Genomic DNA, 7,904 nt, shown 5'->3' on the forward strand with positions numbered 1-7,904 from the left:
TGTGTGTGTATCTATGTGTCTGTGTGTGTGTGTCTGTCTGTGTGTGTGTGTCTGTCTGCGTGTGTCTGTCTGTGTGTGTATCTATGTGTGTGTGTCTGTGTGTATCCATGTGTCTGTCTGTGTGTCTGTCTTTGTGTGTGTTTCTATGTGTCTGTGTGTGTGTGTATGTGTGTGTCTGTGTGTATCCATGTGTCTGTCTGTGTGTCTATGTATGTGTGTGTGTATCTATGTGTGTCTGTGTGTGTATCTATGTATCTGTGTCTATCTGTCTGTGTGTGTCTGTGTGTCTGTCTGCGTGTGTCTGTCTGTGTGTGTATGTGTGTGTATCTATGTGTGTGTGTCTGTGTGTATCCATGTGTCTGTCTGTGTGTCTGTCTTTGTGTGTGTTTCTATGTGTCTGTGTGTGTCTGTGTGCATTGTCAGGGTCCGGGATCGATCCCGCGACCTCCTGCACACCAGGCGAGGTAGTCAACATCTCATAGCCACCGTGATGATGATGATGAGAGAGACACAAGCTCCAAATATACAGCAGAAGCAGGCGTCAGGGTCGGGATCGAACCCACGACCTCCTGCGGACCAGGCGAGGTAGTCAACATCTCATAGCCACCGTGATGATGATGATGAGAGAGAGAGACGCAGACTTCAAATATACAGCAGCAGCAGGCGTCAGGTTCCGGGATCGAACCCACGACCTCCTGCGGACCAGGCGAGGTAGTTAACATCTCATAGCCACCGTGATGATGATAATAGAGACGCAGACTCCAAATAAACAGCAGACATCGTCAGGGTCGGGATCGAACCCACGACCTCCTGTGTACCAGGCGAGGTCGTCAACATCTCATAGCCACCCGCAATGCCCACCCAGCGGGGGTTGGAAACATTTGCATTTCTGAGACGCGATTGACATGTCACTGGTAACACGCTGTGGTGCTTTTGATTGAGCCCCCCACCACCCCCACCCCCCCCCCACACTGAGAGGGACTTTCAAATGAGCGGTGTGTGTCGTATAAACATCGCAGCACTGGGGGAGAGACAAAGGCGGCCGGGCGTGGTGCTGGCCACCCACCCCCTCTGTGTGTGTAGCCACAGTGCCGGTAGCCTTCATAGGTAGTGCTGCTACTCGCTAACAGCACTTGCCCCTAGAGCCTGCTAGAGGCTACACGGGGGAGCTTTGTCTGTGTCTACCAGTACCGGAAGACATCTTCCGCCAACGGTAGATCATCTACCAGTTCCGGAAGACATCTTCCGCCACCGGAAGATCATTTACCTCTTCCGGAAGACATCTACCGCCACCGGTAGATCATCTACCAGTTCCGGAAGCCGTCTTCACCTGAAGACGGCTGCTTGCGTTGTAGCCGAAACGTCGTGAGAATTATTTTATTATGTTTTATTTTTATTATTTTATTACTTCCCTTCTACGTGACTTTACCGAAAGAACCAAGAAGATGAATCCCTGCAGTCACGAAAGCTTTAAATCGAAAATTAACAATATTAACAACATTGTCACAGTTCGTTTTTTCAGCAACAGCAGCAACAACAACAGCAACAGCAGCATCAGCAGCGGCAACAGCAGCAACAACAGCATCAGCAACAGCAGCATCAGCAACAGCAGCATCAGCAGCGGGGACGGGGTGAACGACAAAGGAAGAGCGGCGATGTCAAACGAGGAGGACGCGGCGATCCCCGTCCGCGTGGCCGCGCGCTGCCGCCCCAATGGCGCCGCGGGGCTGCGGGATGGCTGCGTCCCCTGCGTCACCGTCGCACCCGGCGAGCCGCAGGTGACAGACACGGAGGGAGAGCGCGAGAGAAAGATCCGGACACATTAATTCTAGATTTGAAGCTTTCGTGACTGCAAGGATTCATATTCTTAGGTTTTTTCGGTAAAGTCACCGTGTAGGTAAAACATCAAAATTAATGAAAATAAAATGAAACAAAAATCACGACGTTTCGGAGGCAACACAAGTCTCCGTCAGCAGGTGGGACCGTCACAGCCGAATTAGCTGCATCAAGTGAGGCAATGATTCAAGATGTAATCCCTTATAAGCAAGTTGCTTGCTTACTCACTGATGCAGCTAATTCGGCTGTGACGGTCCCACCTGATGACGGAGACTCGTGTTGCCTCCGAAACGTCGTGATTTTTGTTTCATTTTATTTTCATTAATTTTGATGTTTTACCTACCTGGTGACTTTACCGAAAAAACCTAAGAATATGAATCTGGACACATTCCCATCGGCGAGCTCCTCCGGCAGGCGAAGGCTGCGTCGGGCAACAAAACGGACACCTTTTTAACAGGTCCCTGCGGGGTGGGCTGGTAGGAACGAATAACCAAAGAATATAAACATAATGTATAATCACACTTGTTTAGCCAGGAAAGCCTCACTGAGTGTGAAGGTTTTTGTAGGGTCCTGCCAAGTGTTTGCAGTAGGGGGCGATGTTGCTACACCTAATCGGACGATACGAAGGGAGAGTTTGAGGCCTAGTTCTAGGCTTTAGGCCTAGCTGTAGGCTTTAGGCCGCTGTGAGTTGATTTTTAATTTAAATGTTTTAATTATTAATGTAAACACTTTAAATGTAAATGTTTCTATTTAAAAACATCAGGGAATGTAACATTGTTAAACATTAACTCCCTTTCACACACGCGGGGGTACGATACGAAGGGAGAGTTTGAGGCCTAGTTGTAGGCTTTAGGCCTAGCTGTAGGCTTTAGGCCGCTGTGAGTTAATGTTTAATTTAAATGTTTTAATTAAAAGCTATCTCAGGGAATTAATAAGGGAATGTTACACTTGTTTAGCCAGGAAAGCGTCACTGAGTCTAAAGGTTTTTGTAGGGTCCTGCCAAGTGTTTGCAGTAGGGGGCAATGTTGCTACACGGACGGACGGATGGACGATATAATCTATTGTGGGCTGGTTCACTTCATTTCCTACCAGTAAAATCCTTTATATTAAGTTCACTTGCTTGCTTGCGCGCTTACGACCGTGCAAATGTTTCGGTCGTTTTTTATTTAAATCCTTTATATTAAGTTCGCTTGCTTGCTTGCTTGCGCGCTTACGACCGTGCAAATCTTTCGGTCGTTTTTTATTTAAATCCTTTATATCAAGTTCGCTTGCTTGCTTGCTTGCGCGCTTACGACCGTGCAAATGTTTCGGTCGTTTTTTAACCCGCTTCCCGTGATCCAAGATCGGCCTCTGTGGAGGAGGAGGCTACTGGTGCAGTGCCAGGCTAGGTGCACTTGGGGCAGTCGCCCTCCAGCGATAACAACGGAGGGCAGAGGAGCGACGCTCACAACAACGAGCGGAGCGCCGGGCGGATAAAATGCAGCGAGTTGGCACAGTAGGGAGGTACAGCTGGTGGTGCATCTACCGCTCATCTCGGTTGGCCAACCCGTGGCACCTGCTGGGTCTGTCCCGCGAATTCCTGTCAGCAGCGAGCCTTCGACACTTCACGTGATAGCCTCAAAGTCCACCTGGCATAGGTGCCATTGACGTCACCATCGCTTAGTGGCAAATGGCGGGTATTGATTGGTATTGGTCAGAATCTTAACTACACATTTTTGGACCATCTTATCTGACAGCGCCTATTTTACTTTACCGAGTGTTAACATCCCCTTAACGACAGACGCTGTCGCCTCGACAGACCTGGTCTTCACCTGAGGATGGCTGCTTGCGTTGTGGCCGAAACGTCGTGAGAATTATTTTATTATGTTTTATTTTAATTATTGTATTACTTCCCTTCTTCGTGCTGACTTTACCGAAAGAATCAAGAAGATGAATCCCTGCAGTCACGAAAGCTTTACATCGAAAAGTACTCTCTTTATTGTCAGCCAACACTGGTATAAACAACGTGGGCATTTTCGTTCACTTCTATCATGTGCATCAACAGGTGCTTGTGCACAGGCATGTCCACGTACACCACGTGATCTCTTTTAGCCCCGCCCTCCCGATACGTTCCATTCATTGGCTACCACATTCTGATAAGCTCCTCCCCCCCTCTCCTCCGCCTTAGCTTGTATTTAAGAGCTTGCATCTTGGAATCCCTGCCTCACTTGATGCAGCAAATCTGGCTGTGACGGTCCCCCACCTGATGACGGAGACTTGTGTTGCCTCCGAAACGTCGTGATTTTTTATTTTCATTTTTTACCTACGTGACTTTACAGAATCTGAATATTTATTTGGACTTTAGGAGGGATCTGATGGGCTTATGAAGCTGTTTTTTCACAGATGGCCCAGCATGGGAAGTCCGCAAGTTACTACGGCAGACAGTGCAACAATAAGTAATATTTAAAAAACTTTTTTAAAAAACACGCTTTAATGAAATGTACCCCGCTAGTAATGGAATAACTCCACGACTCCAGGAAGCAGAGAGGTCGCAATCGGGTACCCGATACCCGTACCCTACAAGATACCCGTACCCTACAAGATACCCGTACCCTACCCGATACCCGTACCCTACCCGATACCCGTACCCTACAAGATACCCGTACCCTACAAGATACCCGTACCCTACCCGATACCCGTACCCTACCCGATACCCGTACCCTACCCGATACCCGTACCCTACAAGATACCCGTACCCTACCCGATACCCGTACCCTACAAGATACCCGTACCCTACAAGATACCCGTACCCTACAAGATACCCGTACCCTACAAGATACCCGTACCCTACCCGATACCCGTACCCTACCCGATACCCGTACCCTACCCGATACCCGTACCCTACCCGATACCCGTACCCTACCCGATACCCGTACCCTACCCGGCTACCCTGCTGCTGCTGCTGCTACTTGCTACGATCAGCACTTGCCCCGACAGCCTGCTAGAGGCTACACGGGGGAACTTTGTCTGTGTCTACCTTCACAGGCAGTGCTGCTGCTGCTACTCGCTACTAACAGCACTTGCCCCCACAGTCTGTTAAGGCTACACGGGGTGTGGCGGTGTGTGATCTGTGTGTGATGTGTGTGTGATGTGTGTGTGATGTGTGTGTGATGTGTGTGTGATGTGTGTGTGATGTGTGTGTGATCTGTGTGTGATCTGTGTGTGTTCTGTGTGTGATCTGTGTGTGATGTGTGTGTGGGGATTGCAGATTGTGCTGAGCGGGGAGAAGGCCTTCACGTTCGACTTCGTGTTCGACCCGGCAGCCGAGCAGGAGGAGGTGTTTAGTAACGCCGTGGCCCCTCTCATCGATGGCATTTTCAAAGGTGAGGGAGCGTGTGTGTGTGTGTGTGAGCGTGTGTGTGTGTGTGAGCGTGTGTGTGTGTGAGCGTGTGTGTGTGTGAGCGTGTGTGTGTGTGAGCGTGTGTGTGTGTGAGCGTGTGTGTGTGTGTGAGCGTGTGTGTGTGTGAGCGTGTGTGGTGTGTGAGCGTGTGTGTGTGTGAGCGTGTGTGTGTGAGCGTGTGTGTGTGTGTGAGCGTGTGTGTGTGTGAGCGTGTGTGTGTGTGAGCGTGTGTGTGTGTGAGCGTGTGTGTTGTGTGTGAGCGTGTGTGTGCGTGAGCGTGTGTGTGCTTGAGCGTGTGTGTGTGTGAGCGTGTGCGTGTGAGCGTGTGTGTGCATGAGCGTGTGTGTGCATGAGCGTGTGTGTGGTGTGAGCGTGTGTGTGTGAGCGTGTGTGTGCGGGCGCGTGTGTGTGCGGGCGCGTGTGTGTGCGAGCGCGTGTGTGTGCGAGCGCGTGTGTGTGTGTGCGAGAGCGTGTGTGCGTGAGCGTGTGTGCGTGGGCGCGTGTGTGTGAGCGTGTGTGTGTGTGAGCGTGTGTGTGTGTGTGAGCGTGTGTGTGCGTGAGCGTGTGTGTGCGTGAGCGTGTGTGTGCGGGCGCGTGTGTGTGTGTGAGCGTGTGTGTGTGTGATCGTGTGTGTGTGTGAGCGGGTGTGTGTGTGTGAGCGTGTGTGTGTGTGAGCGTGTGTGTGTGTGAGCGTGTGTGTGTGTGTGAGCGTGTGTGTGTGTGTGAGCGTGTGGTGTGCGTGAGCGTGTGTGTGTGAGCGTGTGTGTGTGGGCGCGTGTGTGTGTGTGAGCGTGTGTGTGTGTGTGATCGTGTGTGTGTGTGAGCGTGTGGTGTGTGTGTGAGCGTGTGTGTGTGTGTGAGCGTGTGTGTGTGTGTGAGCGTGTGTGTGTGTGTGAGCGTGTGTTGGTATGAGCGTGTGTGTGTGTTGTGAGCGTGTGTGTGCGTGAGCGTGTGTGTGCGTGAGCGTGTGTGGTGTGTGTGAGCGTGTGTGTGTGTGAGCGTGTGTGTGCGTGAGCGTGTGTGTGCGTGAGCGTGTGTGTGTGTGAGCGTGTGTGTGTGTGTGAGCGTGTGTGTGCGTGAGCGTGTGTGTGCGGGCGCGTGTGTGTGCGAGCGCGTGTGTGTGTGAGCGTGTGTGTGCGGGCGCGTGTGTGTGCGGGCGCGTGTGTGTGCGAGCGCGTGTGTGTGCGAGCGCGTGTGTGCGAGAGCGTGTGTGCGTGAGCGTGTGTGCGTGGGCGCGTGTGTGTGTGAGCGCGTGTGTGTGTGAGCGTGTGGTGTGTGCGTGAGCGTGTGTGTGCGTGAGCGTGTGTGTGCGTGAGCGTGTGTGTGCGGGCGCGTGGTGTGTGTGAGCGTGTTGTGTGAGCGTGTGTGGTGTGTGAGCGTGTGTGTGTGTGTGAGCGTGTGTGTGTGTGTGAGCGTGTGTGTGTGTGAGCGTGTGTGTGTGTGTGAGCGTGTGTGTGTGTGTGAGCGTGTGTGTGCGTGAGCGTGTGTGCGTGAGCGTGTGTGTGTGGGCGCGTGTGTGTGTGTGAGCGTGTGTGTGTGTGTGTGTGATCGTGTGTGTGTGTGAGCGTGTGTGTGTGTGTGAGCGTGTGTGTGTGTGTGAGCGTGTGTGTGTGCGGGCGCGTGTGTGTGCGGGCGCGTGTGTGTGCGAGCGTGTGTGTGTGCGAGCGTGTGTGTGTGTCTGAGCGTGTGTGTGTGTGAGCGTGTGTGTGTGTGTGCGTGTGTGGGCGCGTGTGTGTGTGCGGGCAAGTGCATGTGTGAGTGTGTGTGTACGTGTGTGGGCGAGCGTGTGTGTGGGCGCGTGTGGTGTGTGTGGGCGTGTGTGTGTGCGTGTGTGGGGCGCGTGTGTGTGTGCGGGCGAGTGCGTGTGTGAGCGTGTGTGTGTGTGTGGGCGTGCGTGTGAGCGTGTGTGTGGGCGTGTGTGGTGTGTGCGTGTGTGGCGGTGTGTGGGCGAGTGTGTGCGCGCAGTGTGGTGGGCGAGTGTGTGCGCGTGTGTGGTGTGTGCGCGTCGTGTGTACACGAGTGTGGTGTGCGTAAACGAGTGGGGAGTCGAGCTCGATTCCCGCTCACGTGAGTAGCTGGTGAGTAGCTGTTGTGTGGTAGTGAGTAGCTGGTGTAGTAGTAGCTGTGTGTGGTCGTGAGTAGCTGGTGTAGTAGCGCTGTGTGGGTAGTGAGTAGCTGGTGTAGTAGTGTGGGGTGTCCGTGAGTAGCTGGTGTAGTAGCTGTGTGTGGTCGTGAGTAGCTGGTGTAGTAGGTGTGTGGTCGTGAGTAGCTGGTGTAGTAGCTGTGTGTGGTAGTGAGTAGCTGGTGTAGTAGCTGTGGTGTAGTGAGTAGATGGTGTAGTAGCTGTGTGGTCGTGAGTAGCTGGTGTAGTAGCTGTGTGTGGTAGTGAGTAGCTGGTGTAGTGCTGTGTGTGGTAGTGAGTAGCTGGTGTAGTGGCTGTGTGGTCTGAGTAGCTGGTGTAGTAGCTGTGTGTGGTCGTGAGTAGCTGGTGTAGGATGGGGTGGTAGTGGAGAGCTGGTTGTAGTAGCTGTGTGTGGTAGGAGTAGCTGTGTAGTAGCTGTGTGTGGTCGTGAGTAGCTGGTGTAGTAGCTGTGTGTGGTAGTGAGTAGCTGGTGTAGTAGCTGTGTGTGTCATGAGATGTGTAGAGCGGTGTGTGGTCGTGAGTAGGGTGTAGTATGTGTGTGGTAGT

This window comes from Lethenteron reissneri, unplaced genomic scaffold (assembly GCF_015708825.2).
Source record: "Lethenteron reissneri isolate LAM-NWPU_2019-01 unplaced genomic scaffold, ASM1570882v1 scaffold_1934, whole genome shotgun sequence".
In the NCBI taxonomy this organism is placed as follows: Eukaryota; Metazoa; Chordata; class Hyperoartia; order Petromyzontiformes; family Petromyzontidae; genus Lethenteron; species Lethenteron reissneri.